Source organism: Gopherus flavomarginatus, chromosome 12 (assembly GCF_025201925.1).
Source record: "Gopherus flavomarginatus isolate rGopFla2 chromosome 12, rGopFla2.mat.asm, whole genome shotgun sequence".
Classification (NCBI taxonomy): domain Eukaryota; kingdom Metazoa; phylum Chordata; order Testudines; family Testudinidae; genus Gopherus; species Gopherus flavomarginatus.
The window spans coordinates 51,207,752-51,230,639 of NC_066628.1; the positions used below are offsets into that span (position 1 = coordinate 51,207,752).

The 22,888-nt window shown below is 51.3% G+C and overlaps 1 protein-coding gene across 12 annotated transcripts in view; it reads left to right on the forward strand.

The window, feature by feature from the left end:
• Window positions 1-22,888, forward strand: part of RBFOX3 (RNA binding fox-1 homolog 3) — a 433,745-nt gene that overhangs the window by 101,684 nt on the left and 309,173 nt on the right. For all 12 annotated transcript variants that reach the window (XM_050920014.1, XM_050920020.1, XM_050920021.1 and 9 more), the window contains exon 2: window positions 3,262-3,371. The gene's annotated coding sequence lies outside the window, so the exon portion shown is untranslated. The remainder of the gene's footprint in view (window positions 1-3,261; window positions 3,372-22,888) is intronic.

Below are 22,888 nucleotides of genomic sequence, written 5' to 3' on the forward strand. Positions count from 1 at the left end.
GGGTCCCCAGGGAAGGTTTTGGGGGGGACCAGAGTGCCCCAAAACACTCTAATTTTTTGGGTGGTGGCAGCTTTACCAGGTCCAAGCTGGTAACTAAGCTTGGAGGTTTTCATGCTAACCCCCATATTTTGGACGCTGAGGTCCATATCTGGGAAATAGGTTATGACAAGGCCACACGCTGGCCTTCAGGACTGTGCCAGTCTCCTGGGAGGTGCCTCAGCCCAGGCCAACAGTATCATAACCTTAGTCCCAGATTTGGACCTTAGCGTCCAAAATATGGGGGTTAGCATGAAAACCTCCAAGCTTAGTTACCAGCTTGGACCTGGTACTTGCTGCCACCACCCAAAAATTTAGAGTGTTTTGGGGCACTCTGGTCCCCCTGAAAAGCCTTCCCTGGGGACCCCAAGACCCAAATCCCTTGAGTCTCACAACAAAGGGAAATAATCCTTTTTCCCTTCCCCCCTCCAGGTGCTCCTGGAGAGATACACAGACACAAGCTCTGTGAATCCAAACAGAGTGACTCCCCCTCTCCGTTCCCAGTCCTGGAAACAAAAAGCACTTTCCTCTTCACCCAGAGGAAATGCAAAATCAGGCTAGCAAATTCAACACACACACAGATCTCCCCCTGATTTCTTCCTCCCACCAATTCCCTGGTGAGTACAGACTCAATTTCCCTGAAGTAAAGAAAAACTCCAACAGGTCTTAAAAGAAAGCTTTATATAAAAAAGAAAGAAAAAATACATACAAATGGTCTCTCTGTATTAAGGTGACGAAATACAGGGTCAATTGCTTAAAAGAATATTGAATAAACAGCCTTATTTCAAAAAGAATACAAATCAAAGCACTCCAGCACTTATATTCATGCAAATACCAAAGAAAAGAAACCATATAACTTACTATCTGATCTCTTTGTCCTTACACTTAGAAACAGAAGACTAGAAAGTAGAAACTACTTCTCCAAAGCTCAGAGAAAGCAGGCAGACAGACAAAGACCTTAGACACAAAATTCCCTCCACCCAAAGTTGAAAAAATCCGGTTTCCTGATTGGTCCTCTGGTCAGGTGCTTCAGGTGAAAGAGACATTAACCCTTAGCTATCTGTTTATGACAAACAGCTCAGCTGCTGCTGGAGGAGGAAGGGAAGAATCTCACCAGCCCCCCGCATGGTACAGTTGGTTAGGGATTGGGGTGCAGCACATGCTTCAGCCGTACTGCTCCTACTCCTGTTACGGACCGTGAGGGGTGAATCCCACAGAACTGATCCCTGCCTATTCCTGGGGGTGGGAGTTCTACTCTGGCAGTGGTGTCAGGGTCTTCTGAGGAAGGAGGGGTGGGCATGACCACCGAGGGAGGGATGCTGCCGTCGGTGCCACAGTCAGTTAGATCTGCCTTCTCCTGGGCCTGCTGAACAGCTGGTACTGTGCATGATGAACAATTTCAACCCAGGGCAACCCCTGCTCCCATTACCCTGCCCTTTGCCCTTGCAGTGCTGGGGGCAGGGAGTGAGCCGTGCAGCTCTGGGGACGAAGGGAGCTGCTCTCCTAGCATCGCCTCTGAGATGGCAGAGGCAGTACTGTGCGTGGTGTTTGGATTCCACCTGCCCTCGCTTTGCGTCTGCCCCCTGGCTGGAGTTTGAAAGGCTGCTTCCCTCTCTCTTCCCTTCCTCCAGTACTGCAGCAGGCAGGGCAAGATGAGGACTGTCACGCTACTGCACCAGATGGAAAGTGACAGCCTCCATATGAGCACTGACCGGGTTTGTTTCCTGGGCTCCCTGATGAGTTGGGTGCCTGGGGAGCTGTCCATTTCACAGGTTCTGTGGCCCAGGCGCTTGGCAGCAGGTGTTTCCATGGGTGAACTTAGCTGGCATTGCTGCAGAGCCCATCCCAGGTGCCAGGCTCCCTTTCAGCTTTTCTTGTATTTGAAAGCTGGAGGGTTATTTGTGAGCTGCGCCACTGCGGGCATTTTTTTCTCCTCTCCTTGCTTTTTAACAAGCCAACCTTGGAGGACCTTGAGAGAGGCTCCTGCCGCTTTTCTGTGACTTATCTTCTGGCCTCTGCCCCCTATTCCGCCACAGGGATAAATCTCTGCTTTCAGCTGAAGCTGGAGCATTGAGCCTGTCCCACCGAGCGATGCGGTCTCCATAATTCACAGGTGGGGGTGGGGGAACTGCATGACTGAGGTCATGGGGTGGATGTATTCCATTCAGCACTGTGATTGATGGTCTTTCTAGTTAGGGGTAAGGAGGAAAGTCCCATTATAGTAGGGGACAAGCTGTTAAATTATTTTCCATTCCATTGGATTGCAAAAAACAAAACCAACCTGTCGCGATCAATGTGGGACAAAGCTGTGTCGTTCAGAGAAAGGAGGGGGAGTGGGTAGGCAGAGGGATTTAAAAATGGTGTGCCTTCCTCTGATGTCCGCAGCACAGCCAAGAATCCCCCCAACACTGCTCCCACAGACCCAGCCCAAGCGTGCCACCTGTACCCTACAAAGGGAGGAATTGCCTTGTTACTTGCACTCCTGGGGCTGTCTGAGCTGGGAGCAGGACACTGCTTCTCCCTTTCAGACCTGGAGGCTGAGCCAGAGATGTTAACGCAGGGAATGTCGGGCCTCCAGACTTATGCAGGCCTGTGCTTGGAATGAAGTGTCTGCTGTTAACCTGCTTTGTGGCCAGGGACAGCAGGGCAGGGGTGAAGTGTGCTTCTCCAGGGCTGCCTATGTAGCAGGGGTGTCTAGGGCATCATGGGTCTCTTTCCTTTCGCTGATGTGACCACACTGATGTGCCAGAGGCCCCCGACTCGTCCCAGTCACAGTGGGAACTAGGGTTCCTGGATTCTTAGTGCTGCGCTGTAGCCAGTGTGAGTGGCCAGGGCTGCGGCAGGGGCACCTGTGGCTCACACTTGGATCTTCTGAGGTTCAAACTCGAAGATGATAATGGGCTTTGCCTGGGACCATCCTGAAGGGCAGGAAAAGCGGATGGGAGGCCCATAATCTGGGGGTGGAAGTGTTCCTGGGTAGATGGGGCTCTTGCATTTCTGCTCACAAGCCAATGCCAGTGGGATTCAGAGCAGTTTGCTACCCATGAGGCACTCGTATTCTAATAATAATAAAAGAGACTTAATTAAGTCTGTGTTGCCACATGGAAACTGTGCCATTTAGAAACAATTGAGCTTTTCTGCTGTCTGCATCCTCCTCCTTCCTTTATTATTGATAAGGACACTGGGATGGGAACAGGATCTGGAGTTTCCCTCTCTTTCTTTCAGGTTCAGAAGTTGCCACGGAGACCCTGACGGCTCTTGTCTCGACTCTGAGGGCCAGCAAAGCTAGTGAATTAACTGCACCAGGCCTAGACCCACAGTGCCCTCAGTGACAGGTGAGACTCTTCGGCTGAGCAGAGGAGGTGGGGGAGGCTGGGTGTTCTACAGCTGGGACATGAGATTTTACCCAGGTGCTGTGGGGGGCAGGGGCGTGTGTGCTGCACTCCCCTTGGAGATCTTACACAAGCATTCCAGTAAAGGGGGGCTTCACATCTTCATTTGTGCAGGTGCCCTGGTTCCAGCCTCTTATGAAGGGAGCTGGACAGTGGGAACCTTCAGGGGAAAGACTGCAGGAAGGATCCGGCCCCATGACACAGTGAGGGCACACTCAGGGGGCATTTATCCTGCTGGCTGCTGTCTCCCCAGCAGTGCAGCACAGGGGAGTAGTGTCAGAGTTGTAAAAGTTCTCAGCTTAGGGAGAAGCCTTGTTCCAAGTACAGGCCTGGAAAATCTTACTGAGAGAAAAGAGGAATTACCAAGGTGCACGCATGCACCCAGACACAAACAGCCCTGCACCATCATGTGCAAATGTTAACTGACATCACATACACGATGCAAAACTAATGTTCTGTGTCCACAACCCAGCTGTGAGATCCACTATCAAATACTGTCTCTGTTCCCGGTGGCATAGCTCCTCCCCCTGCCTCCCCCCTTCCCCATGGGTCTGTGTATGTACGTATGGCCCCTTCTCACTGTAGTGTCTCCCCTCTCCAGTTCATTGCCCAGTTACACCAGTTTAACTAGATTGATTTAAATTCACACCTTAGATTACACTGCTGCTACATTCTCCCCTAGACCAGCCCTCAGTCTCTTTCCTTTCCAGCCTTAAGTACAGCAGTAAAGTGCAGCTGCCTCCTGGGAGGATTGTGGTATGGCCAGGCAGAGCGAGACGTCCCCTGGCGTCTGACCTACTGGTTGGGATGAAGCAGGATCACAGATGGAGCGAGGCCAGGTGGAACAGCCTCTGGAAGTTATGTGACTTTGGGAGCACTGACCTCAGCTGGTGGCAGGTGGAAAAGACACCTAATGCCAACAAAGGGGTTTTCCGTCCATTTTCATTATCTTTAGTGCAGCAGATTTGTTTACCCCTCCCCTCTGCCCCCAGTTTCACAGTCCACCCCAAGTGCTGATGCTGGGCCTGTGCCATGGGTTGGGTGGATTTTCCAAAACTGTCTGACTTGTTTGCTCAGTGCGACCTATTGCACATGCAGAAGGACCCTTTTGCCCCACCGTGCCTGTTTGTCCATGCAAACCATGCATCCAGGTTTGAAAACGTGGCCTTTCTTTACAGGATCTGATCTGGAGAGCTGGCTGTAAGGACCTCTTTAGATGTCACTGTGGCTATGTCTTTAGTGCCCCTCTAGCTTCCCGCCCCCCCACAAAATGTGTCTTTACTTGGAGATCGCGATCTCTCTGTAAAATCCTAGCAGAGACCAGGCACTGTAGTTTTTACCTTGATCACAGCCTACCCCAGGTTAAAAAAAAAAAAATCTAGTGTAGACATCTCTTCAGAAGGCCCAACGCCAGACCCAATGGCTCTGTTCCATCACAGCCATGTAACCTTTTGGCGGCAGGAGTTCGTGGTCCCTTTTGGTTTAGGGAGGTGGGAACAGCCTGGCCCTCCCCAGCTAGCCTGTTGCTGTGTGTTCGAGAAGCGAGAGGCTCGGCAGGATGGCTATTGTGCATCTCTTTGCCTTGCAGTGGTTGCTTTTTGTATGTTAATTTCTCCATTCTTTTGTCAGTCTCAAGTGCATGCCCTGAAATCGTAAAATAAGGAATGAGATTTTGAGAATCTTTATCCGGTGCTGGGGGCAGAGGTCATCCTGAGAGACAGATTAAAGAGAAGCCTTTCCTCTATGAAGAGGCAGCACAGGCCTATTTCCCTAGCTGCATTAATCAGTTTGAAGGGAGCAAAGGAAGCTGAGCTCTGTATATCACCTTGAAGCTTTTTTGTCTTTTACCAAACTTTGGGTGGATGATATTGCTCATGCAAGTGAGGTTTTGATCATGCTGGCTACAAGGAGGCGTCATGTGGGCAGGCATTATTATGCAAGCTTCCTACGCGCAACGCTGCCAGAGCTCCTCGGTCCAGAACAGCAGCACTCTGCTATTTCAGCCCTAACCCCCCACTCTTACTCTGCCAGTGCACTACAGTCCTCTCTTGAAGCCCTGCTAGCTATTGCAGTCCAAGGGCACCGCACTCACAGCTCTGCTGTGCACCTTGGTCCTAGCTTGTAGCATCCCTGTTCTTGCAGGTGTGAGTGTCTCCTGAGCAGAGGCTGCCAGTCATCCTGAATCGTACCAAAGAATGGAGGTGGTCTCAGTCACTGTGCAAAGGGAGTAGGCTGAGCTCACCAGACTTGCATCCCATGAAGGTGGAAGCCTAGAGCAGAGGGTGCTCAGACTTTTTCACCCTGGGAGCACACCTTAGGGCTGGTGTGCACACAACCTGCCACCCCAAGAATTCAGTGGATTTTAGCTTGCACCACATGGTGTCTCCATGCCAGTCTCTTGCAGTCACTCTTGGCCCAATATAAATCTCATATGTTGACTTAGCTTGTGTTGTTTTTTACCCACTTAAGCAACACTGAAATAGGTCACTTCTCTTCCAGAATAAGTTAGTGGCTGAACTATTTTGGTTCCATTTGGGTGTAAGGCAGCCTTTGATTGAGGGTTAGTCTACGCTGGCAACTCTAAAGCGCTCTCCCAGCACTCTAAAAAACCCACCTCAGCAATGGGTGTAGCTCTCAGCGCTGGGGTGCTGTTTACATTGGCGCTTTACATCACTGCAACTTGCTGCGTTCAGGGGGTGTTTTTTCACACCCCTGAGCAAGAAAGTTGCAGCGCTGTTAATTGGCAGTGTAGTCAAGCCTTGAGTGTCTTGTGGGCACCTCCCCTCCCATTGGCCATCCAGTGGACTCTCCTCTCCTCCAGTTTAGTCACATCATAACCCAGGGGAAGTGTTTGATGAACATTTAGCTTCTCTTAACTGTGATTCAGGCTAGGTATTCACTACAACACTAGGTGTGTGTTTGACATCCAGTGAGCTCTCCCCTAGTGGAGGCAAGGTACAGGTGGTTGGTACCTCCATGTAATCAAGATTAACACCCCAAGTGAGGAGTATAGGGTTGAGCTCAGCTACATTGAGGTAAAATCAGTCTGTGCCTGTTCTTGTGGTGAAGACGTGGCCTTAGCTGCTGGAAACCAGGAGAAGGAGCTGGCTGCGTGTGGCTGGTCCATGGTCCACAGGCTGGAAGCCTCGGGGCTAGAGCATTACACCGATTACTTTCCAAACCCCTAGCATCTCCCCGCCCACGTTTTCTCTGTCATTTTCTTTGTTGTCCTTCAACTTCCTCTCATGTGGGGAGTGGAGGGGCTTGTTCTCACGTGAGGCCTTGCAAGAAGGTATTAGTTTCCAAGCCACAAGCTTCAAGTGAGGATGCTGAGTGCTTTGCATTAAGATTGGGTTAATGGGATGCAGAAGAGGCCTGGATCCAGGAGAGAACACAGTGTAACTTAGCTTCTGCAAATATACTCTCTGTCAGTCCGAAATCTGATGGAGCCCCCCGGGAAGAAAGCACTTCTTAAAGGAAAAAACATCGAAAAGGGGAGCCCTTGAGGTGCTTTTGTTCCAGTGAGTGGGAGTGCTAGATCCGCTTAGACATGAAAGGCTGTGCAGCTCCATCCCCAAAGTGGCTGGTGAGGCTTCAGAGAGGAGGAGGAGGATGGGGAGGAGGAAGGTTTGAGCAGCTGCAAAGAGAAGTCATTCTATGAACGACTGCCAAAGGTATTACCCCATCCCTCCCCCCCAGCTCCTCTCCCTTCTTCAAGAAAGTAAATTAGGTCACGCTTGAAAGTCAGTTTCTTGGCTATGGATTTAATTTAGCTTTTCCAGGCTCCTTATGATATAATAAATTCCAGGAGATTTATAGAAAACATGGCCAGGGAGGCTTAGCCCCTGTGTAACAAGATTTGTGTCTATTTCCTACTGTAGTGCAACTTCAGTGAACACCCTGTGTTCCCAGGATCGCAGAGGAGGCTGAGCTGGCAGACTGAGCAAACTGGATAGTGGGCAGCTGCCTTCCTCCTCTGACCTGCCAGCCTGTGAGATGTAGTCCAAGCCGTGCTGCTGCTAGTGCAGAATGCGCTGATGAGAACAGCCAGTCCTGTGCGCATGCAGGCCAGGCCTCCTAAGAGAGGGGCAGTGTCTCCTCCACAACCCGCCCTCCAGAGTCACTGAGTCAAAGGGCTTGGCCTTGAGGTGCTGTCTGCTCAAGGGAATATCCCCCAACAGAATGACCAGCCAGCCCAACACCCTGGGATGAAATTTAATAGTGCAAAGTCATGCCCTATAATAAGAATTTCTGCTATAAGCTGTGGGCTTCTCCGTTGGAAACAACAGAGAAGGAGAAAGACCTGGGTGTACTTGTCAATCACAGGAGGACTGATGAAGCTGTGAGAAAGATAAATGCGATCCTAGGATGTATGTGCTCAGTATTTTCAGTGCAGCTAGGGAAGGATTAATGCCATTGTACAAGGCACTGGCAAGATCTCCCTTGCAATACCGTGTGCACTTCTGGTCGCCCCACTTCCAGAAAGCTGAATTCAGACTGGAGCAGGTGCAGAGAAGGGCTGCTAGGATTAGCAGAGGAGTGGAGAGCTGAGCTGACCAGAGGAGACTAAAGGAGCTTGGCTTGTTCAGCCTAGCACAGTGAAGGCTCAGAGGGGATCTGATTGCTCTCTCTAAACACCTTGGGGTAAACCCCAGGGAGGGCAGGGAGCTATTGACGCTAAGGACAATGCTGGGACCAGAACAAATGGGGACAAACTGTCCACGAATACTTTTAGGTCATGTCTATATGTACAGCGCTGCAGTGACTCAGCTGTGTTGATGCTGCTGCACCGATGCAACGCTGTACATATAGACCTTCCCCAGACGCTCTGTGCTGATGGGAGAGCTCTCACCTCCGTGAGCAGCATAGCCCTGTGCACCGGAGCGCTTACGTCGGTGTACGTTGCTCGGGGTGGGGATATTCACCCCCCTGAGTGACATCGGCTATAGTGTAGACAGAGCCACAGGCTGGAAAGTAGAAGGTAATTTCTAATTATTAGAGGAGGGAGGTTCTGGAACAGCCTCCCACTAGGAAGAGTGGGGGCAATCAACCCAACTAATCTGAAGAAGGAACTTGATAAATGTATGAATGGGATTATACGATGGAGTTGCCTGCTATAGCAAATGACTTGATTCAACCCAGGAGGTATCTTCCCAGTCCTGTCTTCCTCTGCCTGCTAGTTACATCTTGGGCTAGTCTGGAGCAGACAGTACCAGTTGTGCTAGCTAGTGTTGCGCTCATGGGGTGTGCAATAATGATGATTATATTTGACACTTAGCAGGCCCCTAGGAATATCAAGATGCTTTGCAAAGATGGCTCAGTGGCATCCCCATTTTACATATGTGACAGTTGAGGCTCAGTGACACTAAGTGGCTCACCCAAGGTCACACAGCAAGTCTGTGGCAAACCTGGAATAGAACCCAACAGTTCTAACTCTTGGCCCAAAGCTCATAACTCACTAGACCACTGCAGCCCTACGCCAATATCCACAGGTCTCTTCCAACTTTATAACCTGGTAGTGAAACACTGATCCCTTTTGTTGCAACACATTTCTTCTTCCCCAGCTCCCCAGCAGTGCCACCCTGCTACCCATAAATCCTCTGAGAGTTACTGTGCCCCCTGTGGCCATCCATCACTTGTCTTCCTGTGTCTGCTTGAGGTCTGAAGGTTAAACCAGAGCCCAGTGCAGGGGGTGCCCAGCATGTAAAAGGGGGTTGAGCAGGAGTGGGGCATGGCCTGCATCATCAGTAACGGTGAAGAGCGTGCTTCCCAAAACCCTGTGCATTGGGAAGAGGTCCTGTGCTAAGGGGTGTTATTGAGGGAGTGATGGAGAAGGGCATGTTCTGGGCACAAAGTTTGATTGGAGGGGGGTATCCAGTCAGGCTTTGAGTGGAGAGTGGCTCACACCCTTAGCTGTGGAGCCTCAACGACAGGTCCAAAATGCACAGCTCATAACTATCTGCAGTGGGGCCAAATGTCCATGAGCGAGTGGCCACCGTGCGATGTGAGTCAGCGCTGCGATTGGGATAGTTTTGAGGGGTGGCGTTGTGTTTGAGGCTATTGGGATGGTTTTGGAAGTAATGGAAGTCAGCAAAATGGCTGAGACTATAGGTGTGTCGCCCCTCTGCTCATTGGTGCAAGCTGCCGGATGGAGTGGTCAGAGAAGCTGTCAGCTTCTGTCTCAAATTGTCTTTGCTGCACTCAGGTTTCAGGCTCTGTGCCTCTTTGCAGAGGGGCAACAGAGAGAATTAGACTAGCTTTTTTTGTGTGTGTGCTGGTGATTTATGATGTTTGTAATGTGATGGCAGATATATGGCTGGGAGAGTACCAGCTCGGCACAGAGGGCGCTGCCAGCCATGCTCCCTGTGTGCTCTCACTGCTAAAGCCGCCCAATTAGTGTCTATTAGTCACTTAAGAACAATTAAGGGTGAGAAGCGTTTCCAGATGTAGTGTTAAACACTAGAGCTGGGAGCTGGTGGCTCTGCTGGTTGCTCCCGTATGGAAACAATCTTGCAGCACAACAGGAATCAGCAGTGGGACCACAGAGGCGAGTCCGTGGGCTGGGGTGCTGGTGCAGGATCCCTGGGCTGGGAAAATTCACGGCACCACAGACCTGTGCAGGACACAGAGATGGGAGAATCCCTTGCCCTAGCATTGCCAGAGCACTCTGTTCCACTGGATAAGACACAGGACTCCTGGGTTCTGTTCTCACGTCTAGTACTGATTCACCATGTCTCCTTGGGCAAATCACTTTCCCTCTGTGTACAATGGGGAGAATGGTGCAGTGATCTATGAATGAAAAGTGCTAAGAACGGATTATTACTACTGCTCCCAAAGAATAGACAGTGCTGCTGGTTCTCTCATCAGAAGGTATATTTCACAGCTGTGACACGTGACAGGCGGGCTTTTTGGGAAGATGTTGAACATTTCTGAAGAGCCACATATCCCATTGGCTTTAAAGGGATGTGTGCTCCTAAATCCATTAGGCACTCTTGAAGAACTTCCCTCAATAAGATTGCAAAAAACCCCAAAGTCAAATACTTATTTCTTGGCTGAGTTATCTCTGATGTCACAGTTTGCCATCTCTTTGTTCAGAACTGACTTGAACTCAAATAGTTAGTTTAGAAGAACCTAAAGCAACCCAGCCTGAAAGGTTTATGTCCTGGCCAAGAGAACAGGAAAGGTAGCGGATGTGGCAGCTAGTGGCTATGTGGGTGCAAATGGGACAAAGAGGTGCTGTGTGCATGGCTTTGTTAAAAATGGGTTTCTCATTGTGATATCCTTGGATATACATATGGCAACCCAGGAATGGTGACTATGGCTTTATACCCATTTCAGGGTGCAGGTGACTCCAGCTCCCGATAAATATCCCACTTCCCTGGCCTGGCTTTTGACAGGGGTTTGTGCAGGGGGAAGGGTGTGTTTCAGAGTGGGAGATGGACAGGACAGGGCCAGTGTATCCCTTGCAAGGCTGCTCCGTTGCCCCTGCAAACGGGGTTGTGCAGGAGTCTGGAGAGGAGAGTAGTGGCTGCAAGGCACTGTTTCACTCGGCTGTTTTGGAGGGCAATCCTCCCTCCCCAGCCTGGCAGAGCAGGCTGTGCTTGAGAGCCAGAATTTTGGCTTATGTGACTGTATCCTGTCTTTGGCAATGTGTAACGCTCATGGCAAGATCCAAAGCAGGGGTCTCAAACATGCGGCCTGCGGGGCTATTTCCTGTGGCCCGCGTTCCCCCCCCGCCTACCTCCAGCCCAGGGTCGGGCAAACTGCAGCTGCAGGATTGCCCCCCTCGAGCCCCGCGCCGCTCCCTGAAGCGGCTGGCATCCTGTCCCCGCGGGCGGGCGGGGGGGCGGGGGGAGCAGAGGGCTCTGTTGCTGTGTTGCCCTGGCTTCTAGGCACCCCCCCGGCACTTCCCATTGCCCGGGAACGGGGAACCGCAGCCAATGGGAGCTTCGGGGGAGGTACCTGGAGGCACTTCAACCAGCGTGGGGAGCCCTGGGTCTCCCGCCCCCAGGGGCCGCAGGGACATGGTTCCAGCTACTTCCTGGAATGGAGCGGGGCCGGGGCCGGGCCAGCCGCCTGCTCTGGCCCTGGGGAGTCAAGTTCCCAAGGACTCCTTGAACTCCATTAGGCCCTGCTCCAGAAGGGAGCCACAACGTTCACTGTTGGACAATATACCCTGGTGTCCGCCACTGCCACCCCATAGCCCGAAGCTCTCCAGCACTTTGCCCCCCAATCCCTGCCCTGAGCCCCCGCTGCCACATCCCACACCCCTCCTGCAACCCAACTCCCTGCCCTGAGCCCCCTGCCTGCACCCCAACCCCTGCCCTGAGCCCTCTGCCACATCCCACACCCCTCCTGCACCCCAACCCCTGCCCTGAGCCCCCTGCCACATCCCACACCCCTCCTGCACCCCAACTCCCTGCCCTGAGCCCCAGCTGCCACATCCCACACCCCTCCTGCAGCCCAGCTCCCTGCCCTGAGCCCCCTGCCTGCACCCCACCTCCCTGCCCTGAGCCCCCTGCCACATCCCACACCCCTCCTACACCCAACTCCCTGCCCTGAGCCCCCTGCCTGAACCCCAACTCCCTGCCCTGAGCCCCCTGCCTGAACCCCAACCCCTGCCCTGAGCCCTCTGCCACATCCCACACCCTCCTGCACCCCAGCTCCCTGCCCTGAGCCCTCTGCCACATCCCACACCCCTCGTGCACCCCAGCTCCCTGCCCTGAGCCCCCTGCCTGAATCCCAACTCCCTGCCCTGAGCCTCCTGCCACATCCCACACCCCTCCTGCACCCCAACCCCTGCCCTGAGCCTCCTGCCACATCCTAGACCCCAACTCCCTGCCCTGAGCCTCCTGCCACATCCCACACCCCTCCTGCATTCCAACCCCTGCCCTGAGCCCCCTGCCTGAACCCCAACTCCCTGCCCTGAGCCCTCTGCCACATCCCACACCCCTCCTACACCCCAACTCCCTGCCCTGAGTCCCCTGCCCAAACCCCAACCCCTGCCCTGAGCCCTCTGCCACATCCCACACCCCTCCTATACCCCAACTCCCAGCCCTGAGCCCCCTGCCGCACCCCACACCCCTCCTGCACCCCAGCTCCCTGCCCTGAGCCCCCGGCTGCACCCCACATCCCTTCTGCACCCTCAGCTCCCTGTCTTGAACCCCTGCCACACCCCTCATGCACCCTCTGGGGGCAGGGATGGGGCGGAGTTGGGGTGGGGACTTCAGGGAAGGGGTGGGAAGGGGTGGGAAGAGGCGGGGCCTCATGGAAAGGGTGGAGTGGGGGCGGGGCTGAGGGCAGCGAGGGGTGTGTGTGTGTCAGTGATGCAGCCCTTGGGCCAATGAACTAGCCCTCATGTGGCCCTCGTGGTCATTTGAGTGTGAGACGCCTGATCTAAAGGATGGGTCTGAACAAGATGCTTGCCCTCCCCTCTTGACCGGGAGCTTTTCCCAGCACCTGTCTGGCTGGAGCATTCATATTTACAGAGGCAGCCTGTCTGCGTCCCAGCAGCTCTGCTCACTTGAAACACTTTCTCCCAGAGTGTTTTTGTCCACCAAATGTGCTTCCTTTTTGGCAAGGGTGTGGATAGGGGGCATGTGTTGATATGAATGAGGTAGTCTCTCCAGCACAACAGTGGGCCTGGGCTGCCTCTGTGGTTGGCTGTAGCTTGTGGATTTGGGGTGGCTAGCTGCTGTGCACGCTATGGGTATGTCTACACTGCAACATAAGCCTGAGTTTGAGCCTAAACCTCTTGTCTACACTGCAATTGCACTGACCCAGGGCTCGGACCCAAGGGCCCGGGACCCTGCAAGGCTGGAGAGTCTGAGCTCGAGTTAAGCCAGGACTCGGGGTCCGAGCCCTATTGCTTTGCAGTGTAAGTGCAGCCCCACTTGACATGGTGTCATAACATATTCCCAGATTTGGACCTTAGCGTCCAAAATATGGGGGTTAGCATGAAAACCTCCAAGCTTAGTTACCAGCTTGGACCTGGTAAAGCTGCCACCACCCAAAAAATTAGAGTGTTTTGGGGCACTCTGGTCCCCCCCAAAACCTTCCCTGGGGACCCCAAGACCCAAATTCCTTGAGTCTCACAACAAAGGGGAATAAACCATTTCCCTTCCCTTCTCCCTTCCAGGTGTTCCCTGCCTGGGTTCCTGGAGAGATACACAGAAGCAAGCTCCGTGAATCTAAACAGAGGGATGCCACCCTCCCTGTTTCCAGTCCTGGAAAACACAAGTACCGAGAGAGAGCTAATCTCTCCTCTTCCTCCCTCACCTAGAGGCTATGCAAACTCAGGTTAATAAATCTAACACACACAGATTTCCCCCTGACTTCTTCCTCCCACCAATTCCCTGGTGAGCTACAGACTCAATTCCCTGGAGTTCCCCACTAAAGAAAAACTCCAACAGGTCTTAAAAAGAAAGCTTTATGTAAAAAGAAAGAAAAATACATAAAAATGGTCTCTCTGTATTAAGGTGACAAATACAGGGTCAATTGTTTAAAAGAAATATGAATAAACAGCCTTATTCAAAAGAACACAATTAAAACACTCCAGCAACTACACACATGTAAATACAAAAAAAAAAAAACAATAACCCCTATTGTTTTATGATCTTTGTACTCACAACTTGGAAACAGAAGATTAGAAAGCAGGAGACAGAAAAATCCTTCCCATAGCCGAGAGGGACAGACACAAGACAAGAACAAAGGACTCACACACAAACTTCCCTCCACCCAGATTTGAAAAAGTCTTGTTTCCTGATTGGTCCTCTGGTCAGGTGTTTCAGGTTACTCCTTTCCAGGTAAAAAAACATTAACCCTTAGCTACCTGTTTATGACACGTCTCTCAAATTGCAGACAGTGGGGAACCTCACTGGCGGCGATTTCCTCCTAGAACTTTAAAATAAACAGATTAATACAAGACATGCACCTTTACATATACCACTAAGTATATAACTAACAGACTTTTACATTTAAAGAACACTTTTTAACTACTGGATTGTGGGAAACTTTCACGGGAGAGTGCATCAGCTACTTTGTCAGAAGCTCCTGAAATGTGCTGAATTTGAAAATCAAAATCTTGGAGAAGAACTTTAACCCTTAGCTATCTGTTTATGACACATGGGTCCCAGGAATCAGCTGGAAGCAGACCACAATTCCACGGGGCAATTTCCTTAGTCCTCTCTAACCCAACAATCTGCGATCCACTCTATTGAAAACGAACAGTGCCCCTACTTTGCAAATGGCAGCAGCTCAGGTCTGCATTAATCCAATTTGCAAGTACGCGGTCAGAGAGCCTCCTGGGTTTGCAATGGAGAACGAACCAATCAAGCCTTTTGCAAAGTGAGCTCACTTGAGTCCAGCTAACCCTGGGTTTATATTTCAGTGTAGACATACCTGGAGAGCCTCTCTGCTCCTTGGGGCTGTGCTCAACTGCATGGTTTTCCATCCCCTTTGTTTGATGTCTTGGGATTTTGTCCCAGGACCTTGTGGGGTGGAGGCTCCTATATTTATCCTTTGCCTGGAAGCAGCAGGTTCTGAAGGGGCGGCTCTTGGGGTGGGGGTGAGGAGGTGAGACTATGTACTCCCCTTCATGAGCACAGAGAGCAGCACCTGCCATGTCCCAGGGCCAGAGGACTGTTATTTCTTCCGACTTCATAATCGGGTGATGATATAGGAGGGGGATCTCAGCACACCTCGTGTCAGAGGGCTATATGGGGAGTTGCAGATTGGCCAGGGGGTGTTGTAGCTGCCTTAGGCTCACCAGCTATCTCGGCATTAAGATCCACAGGGTCTCCCGAGTCCAGACGGAGCTAGCACTCTAACTGCAATTGGACTGACTTTGTGCTGGCTGGTGGGGGAAGGGGGAGGGGACGTGGCCTTCAGCGTATTGGAATAATTTCTCTCTCGCACACTCTCTGGGGGAGCGGCATGCAATGCATGGACAGATGGTGTTTTTCAGTGACCTTGGAGCACTGAGTGATTCCCTCACTTGCTGAGTAATGGTTGGAGCAGCGGGGAGCAGCGGTGCTACAACCTGCTCCTGCCAGTGGGAGTTAGTCAGGAAGCCAGTCCTGAGGAGGGATGTGGGGTGAACCAGGAAGGAGCCAAATCCCAGTAATCATTATGTAATGGTTACAAGGGAATGAACTATATATTGTGATTACCTGCCTCCCCCCACGTGTTACAGTTCTGTAACGAGAGCCAGACAAGGCATGTGTGCTTAGGGTCTCCTCTGAAATGTCTTGAGAGCTCCCAAACCGTGTGCCACCACTTCCCCAGCCTGTGGGGCAATCTCTCTCTCTTGGGAGAAGTTCTGGGCTAGGCAAGGCTTTCTCTAAAGGCAAGACATGGTGCTTCTGCAGTTTGTATGACTGGGCAAGACATCACTGTGGCAAGTGACCTCTTTTTGAATTGGTGCGGTGGATTCCATGGGGCGGGGCGGTTGCGTGAGCTGGAAGCCCCAAGTGAAGAGAGTGAGGAGGAGGAGGTAAGTTAAGATTATGGCAGCTGCAAGCACTTTCCTTGCTCACACGAGCTGTCTCACCAGAGCCAAAGGAGCAGGTCTGTGAGTCAGGTGGGCAGAGCCAGGCTCTAAATCAGTTCCGAAGATTTAAAGTATATATATATTATATCCCTCTGTAACTTAATTTTCTTTAAAAAGCACCCTTCCGCGGTACCAGGCGGAGGGCCCTGGAGATCAGGGTACACCCACCTGGTCTGTTCCCAGAGCAGGATAGTCCTGGCAGTGGCTGGGCATACTCCCCACACTGCTCCTGGCCAGTGCATGCTGGCCCTGCCCTGGGCAGAGATGGGAGCTCACCCAGTGCGTGGCTCTCTGCTGCGATGGCCGGCTAATGCTAATTGTGCTGAGGACCCTTGTGCACTGGGAACTAGAATAAAGTCCCTACTTGCTTCGCATCGAACAGGAGCTGGCGCTCAGATAGCAGCACCTCTGTCTGACCTCGTTTGAAACTTGGGGAAGCTAACATAGATGGGCTGCGAAGGTTACTATTGCCTCCCACGTGCAGAGCACCAGCACCCTGCTGGGATCGTGCAATGGCTAGAGTGAGATGGTGCCCACCGCTCTGAGCTGGGGGGGCTCCTGTGAAGGCACGTCTCTTCTGGGGCGGGGGTGCTGTGGGGCGCAGAAGCCAGGCTAGGGAGTTCCAGGTGACGTGACGAAAGCAGGAGGATACAGGGAGGAGTGATGGCTTGGGAGCAGATACGTGTTTTAAGCCCCCTTCCTCGCCCCTCTCCTGGCTCAGCTTGGGAGCAGCGCTGTGGCAGGTGGGACGCTGGCACCTGAAGCTTCCGTGACAGCTGGAAGTGGCAGTTGGCCGGAGCGAGGGGGAGGGGAGCCTCAGCCCTGGCCCAGTTTTGGGGGAGGGGTAGCGTCCCCCCCAGGGGCAGAGAGACAAGGGCAGATGCGTGGGGGAAGCCAGGACGAACCAGCTGCCCTTGAGCAGAGCCCCGGCCTCCAGGAAATGGACGTGGGGGAGGGATCTAGAGCCTGCTGGAGGAGGGAGCAGTTTTCTTCGTCCACCCCCTCAGCACCTGTGGGGTGGGTACCCTTGCACCCCCTCCCACAGCCCCATGGCGCCAGGAGCGATTCCTTTCCCCAGAAATGGAGGGATTTGCTCCTGCAAATGCAGGTGAAGGGGGGGGATCTCTGCAGTCCTCACTCCCATCCAGGTGCAGTGCAGCCAACACAGCGTTGGGGAGAATGGGCAACATCGCACTCTGCTAGCGTACTTGGACAGCAGAGCGAACTCAGCGTGCCGTTTCGGGGAGGGGCAGGAGAACAGGAGTAGCTGAGATCTGATGGGTGAGCCCTGGAACCCCTCATGAGGAGTGGAAGCTGCTTCACATTGTTTTCCTGCTGGAAATTCGGGTGTGTGCTGGGGTGACGATTTGGGCATGGTGCGGCAGCAGGTGAGGCCATGGTTACACGAAGGTTCAAGGCAGAGACTGGTGTTTCCTCAGCAGTAGGCATGTGCTGTAAGACTTGCGCAGCATGGATCTGTTTTGCCAGGGAGAGACAGAGCTGCTCTTTGGGGCGAGAGATCCCATGGAACTGGGAGCAGGAGACAGTGCTGACAGGTGGGTTATAGTCCCATGGTCACTCAGTAATGGTGTGAAGGTGATCGTGCATTTCTTACTAGCTGAGCTATTTTAACACAGATAACTTCAAAAGTAACCTGTTCATTTTGCTGAGTCTCCTTGGTCCTATATTGTGGATAATATGGAAGGAGCAGGACTGGGGTGGGTGCTCTACATTCAAATAACTCTCAAATGAAATGAAGTAGATCATCTCGATGTTATGCACTGTCGACCCAAACCAATTAGCACAAATGCCCCCCCTTTTTAGGGGCTCTGGAGAGTTGCCAGCCTCTGCTGAGGAGACTCTGATTTACAATAGCAAGAGGTACTGCAGGGAAGAACTATGGAGGGTTAGCCAAAGGTATTTGGAGATCTAATAAGCCTTGAAAAGCAGAGGTTGCATAAAAAATATCTAGGGCCATTATTATCTGAGTGACAACAATGTGCTTGACTCTCTATTGAACATAGAATAGGAAATGGTCCCTGCCCCAAAGATCTTGCACTGAAAGATATGGCATACTAGACATTATTCCATGGGACCTCTTGGCAGTAGGCAATAGAGCGCTTCTGCGGTAGCTTGACCTTGTGTTTGTCTTGTTGGAAAAATCTGATTTCTAACCAAAAGGAGTTGGTGTGGGGAGGGAGAGAATCACACCAACAATAAACGTCTTAGAGCTCAGAGACCTAAGTGGCAGGAGGGGGTGTAAATTCTAACAGGAATGTGCCCCTGCCCATTGCCACGTGGGAGGGAAGCTAGGGTGGGGGTTTTAATCAGACAACAGAGGAACACCCAGTTATCCTGAAGAGCTTGTAGAGAGAGGAATCTCTAGTGTCTGCCCTCAATCTGCATTTTAGCAGGATTCGTTCCTCTGATGCGCACCGGACCCTGAGATTTAAGAGAGATATGGTGCCTGCCTACACTGGAAATTAAAGAGTGGGGCCAGCCAGTGGTGTGATTTCAAATCCCAGAAATAAGGGAGGAGGAAAGGAGAGCAAGAGACTGCCATTCCGTTTTAGCTCTCATGCCATTTGCATTGCACTGGGCAAGTCTAGCCTGGGCGTGCTACATCTGTACCATAGCCACTCGTACCAGGCTGGCTTGCAGCGTCTGAGTCGTTCCAGTTACTTAGCATGCAATGAGTGTTGTGCTCAGAGAAATTTTGGAGTAATTTTTTTGTGCTTGCATGTAAATGTGGGTAGGTGCTGTCCTGATTGACGGCAATTAGCATTTTCTAACGGTAACAGATGTTCATATTGCCAGGAGGCTGGTACCTAACGCCCACACTGCCATCTGTTCCACTGGGCACTGCCTGAGGAAGCGATACCAGCGCTGCAGACCTGCGAGTCCTTGGTGGGGTGTAGTTAACAGTATTGTGTAAGATTGTTCTGGGGGAAAAATAATAATAATAAAGACATTTTCAGGTTTATAAATAGTTCATGCTGTTTATTATGGGATGGAAGCTCTCTGTCTGACTAGCCACTCTGATTTCTGTGCCGAGCTAACAAAGAGCGATCTGAACGGAATACAGAGCACCAGCTTGTGGTGGCAGGTTCTCAAAGGCTAGGAGGGGGAAGATGGTTTTGTTGCACTGTCATCACCATACAGTTTCAATGCACAGTGAGGATGAGGAAATAACTTTGGGTAAATGGGAGATTCCACATTTCCTCTTTGAACTCTCGCCACCTTCTGGTAAATCCCTCTTGTCTGCTGAGCCAGTGCCTGTAACAACAGTTGTAGGCCTGCGTGTTTGTGTAGTGCAGTGGTTCTCAACCTATTTACCATTGTGGTCTGCATCCAATACTACCTGTATGGCCTGAGGATGCTTCGTGGGCCGCAGCTGTGTGCCAAGTGGGCCGCAAGTGGCCTGCAGGTTGAGAACCACTAGTGTAGTGTGAATTGCACAATGTGCCTGGGCTATATGCTCCTTGGAACTGTCTGCTCTGGTCAGTTGTACATGTTGTCCCATTGGCAGTCACAAGGGACAGATGAACTCACACTTTCCCTCTCTTCTCCCATCTTGCTAAAACAAGGTGTCAGCCTAGCACCCCAGCCCTCTTCTACGGTTGGCAAGTGCACTGCATTCAGGTTTACTCCGCTCATCTCAAAGCACCTAATGGAAATAAGCGCGGGCCAGCTGAGGGATCCTGTTTGTCATCTGTCCTAATAGAAGAACAGTGAAATTGAAAAGCAACACATTTAAACTTGGATGAAGCAATGGTTTTCATAGCATAATTAGCCTGTGGAACTTGATGCCACAAGATACTGTTGAGGCAAAGAGCTTAATGGGATTTCAAAAGGGATGAGCTATTTATATGGACAGTCAGAATATCCAGTTATATTGACCTGGATAAAATGTGCAAGTGATATTTACCATCCTGCTTCAGGACAAAAGGCAATCACCAACTGCCTGGGGATAAGGGGGAAGTTTGGGAAGACATCTTTCAGTATGTAGTTGCATAATTGCCCTTTACAGGGTCTTAACCCCCTCCTCTAAACATCTGGTATTGGCCTTGGATGTTAGATGAATCATTGATCTAATCCCTAGCAGTTGCTGTGTTCCCTGTTGGTCCATGCAGCTCTATAATTTACAATAGGCAGAGTTTGATCACCAACCATTTAAGAGCTGGGAATTTCTGTCAGGCTGATAAAAGCCTGTTGAAGTTGTTGGGGTTATACCAGTGTTATGGGGAAAATTTATCCCTGGAACTCTTGGTTGTAGCCCGTGGATCCCCAAGTAACCTAGTTAAATACCTGTGCTCACTGTGCCCACTCGTACCCTCAGACACCTGTGCCTGACTTATCGTAACTCCAGTTACTGTGTTGTAGTGAAGGGACACGCATCTTCTCCTGCCACTTGCTCCCCAGAGATATACACGCAGACCAACTGTGACATAGCGGCCCTGCCGTGGAACTTTGCTCATGTAGTGGTATGAGACTGGCCCAAAGCTGTGTCCATGACACATTATTAGTTCTTCTCTGGGCATCATTAACATTTCTCTGAAAAGACACTCTACTATTTCCCCACTGCTTCATAAGCTTCTTCAGAGGAGAGGAAATCTCCTCTCCTAGGTAGAACAGACCAGGGAGGGAAAGTTTTCTGATGCAGTTTAGCGTTTAGTGAGAGGGAGCAAACAAGCATGCATTCCCTAGATTTCCCAGCATACAAGCCTGTGACCTAGCAATACAGTGGATCCTTGCTGCTGACATCAAGGGGTGTGATTAAATGACAGAGAGCGAATTACATACAAAGCACTTTCCTCCTCCCTGTGGGGTTCCCCCACTGTCTCCGATGCTTGATACTAAGGCATTTTTGTATGCGCCCCCTTCCTAATTTTACTTTTAAAAGTGTGAGTCAGTTGTGGTACATGTGAAAGGAAAACATCCAGAGCCCTGGCTAGAGGCAGGTACAATGTGTGCTGGTTCTCCTGGCTCTGCCCGTGCTCCTCAATCTGTCCAGGGAAAGGAGAGCGCAAACACAGAGAACTTCCTAAAATCATGGGGGAGCTAGAAGCTAGTTTAGCAATGTTTTTCCCCCTTTGAGGCTGCCCCCCTTCTGTTCCAGTCCTGGCAATTCCCCCAGCTATGTCAGTATGCCTGAGTCCTGGTATGCAGGTGCCCCTACCTGCTTTCCCAATCCTGAGGAATCTCTGGGCAAATTCTGCCTCTGTGTGCAGGGCTGGCTCTACCATTTTTGCCGCCCCAAGCAAAAAACAAACAAAAAACAAAACAAAACAAATCACTCAGACTGCCACCCGAACTGCCAAAGCAAGAAAAAAAGAAAAGCTGCCCAGACTGTGCCGCCCCAAGAATGGATGGAATGCCGCCCCTTAGCATGTGCCACCCCTTAGCATGTGCTACCCCAGCCACGTGCTTCCTCTGCTGGTGCCTGGAGCCGGCCCTGTCTGTGTGAATTACTTGTCCCTGGTAGCATCCATGATGTGCAATATTTAGATATTCAAAGAGGGGTGGTCACTGCTGTGAGGCACTCACAGTTTATACTATAGGCAAGTTTTGTGATGTAGGCATGGGTGTTGAAATGAGAATTTAAACAAAAATAATTTTATGACCCTATGTGTGTGTGTCTGTTTCCCCCATATGTTGCATGCTTACCCAGTGGGGGAAAACAGATTAAGCTTGCTCTCAGGACAGACTTGGAGACACAGATGTGTGTGTCACCTACTTGTCTGGGTAGAATGAAGAGTCATTAAGGAACTAGTTGAAACCAACCAAGATCAACGAGGGGGCCAGAGAGCCAATGCATGCTGCAATGACTCATGGATTTTCCCACCTCTCAGCAGGGAAGCTGAGCAAAGAAAGACCCTAGTCTGAGAACAACAGACTGAGGTGGGCGCTTGGGGGGGGATAAGTATTGGCTCCTGGAGGAAGTTGGTTGCTCTGTCAGCTGGGAACTTACTAAGGAATTCAGACAGAAAGAGAGACAGGTCTGGTCTACACTACACGATTAGGTCAACCTTAGTGGCCTTGCATTGACCTAGCTATGGAAGCATGTTCACTTAAATTCAACTCCCTCCCTCTCCGTGCTGATTTAATAACTCCACCTCCCCAAGCAGCACAGTCATGGTCGATGTAGTTAGGTCAACGCAGTGTCAGTATAGACACTGCATTGCTTACGTTGACTGTTACTGGCATCCAGGAGCCATCCCGCAGTGCCCCACACTGGCAATACAATCGATACAAGTGCTCCTGGTGTGGATGCGCACAGCTGAGACATGAAGCACACACACGTGATTGAATAACTGTGATGGCTGTATGCTGACATGAGTTAGGTCGACATAATTTTGTCATCTAGACCTGGCCAGAGTCTTAAAATTGAGTTTTCTACAGCTTTGCTGTGCTCTGGGCTGACCAGAAAGGACTTGGCTGTAACCTTCATTTCTCTGTGCTAACCTGAAGATGTCCTGAGCTGTGTGGTAGGTGACTAATAAACCTGACTGTTTTGAAAACACTGCTTGAGTGTCACTGTGAATACTTGGGGAGGTGCATTAATGCTGAAGAGTATACAAGTCTAGCTCGGTGGGGGTTGCTGAATGGAGCTCACAGTATGAAAAAGGAGTGCTGAAGCCAGAGGGTCAGTCTCGAGAGGCAGTGAGGCTGCATGGCCTGCCCTGAAGGAAGGGGCTGGCACACTGTAGGGGTCCTCCAAGAGACTGTTCCAAAGCTGGGGGCGTAGGACCAATCCTGTGGATCCGTGACAGCATGTCTCCTAGTGAAAAAGCTGTCACTTAGGCTTGTGACATATGGCCAAGCCTGAAAGCAGTCACATTAGTGTGCTGTGATTTTGGAGTGGATTTGGCAGTGAGTGACTCATCTTAATGAGGTTGTTGGGGACATT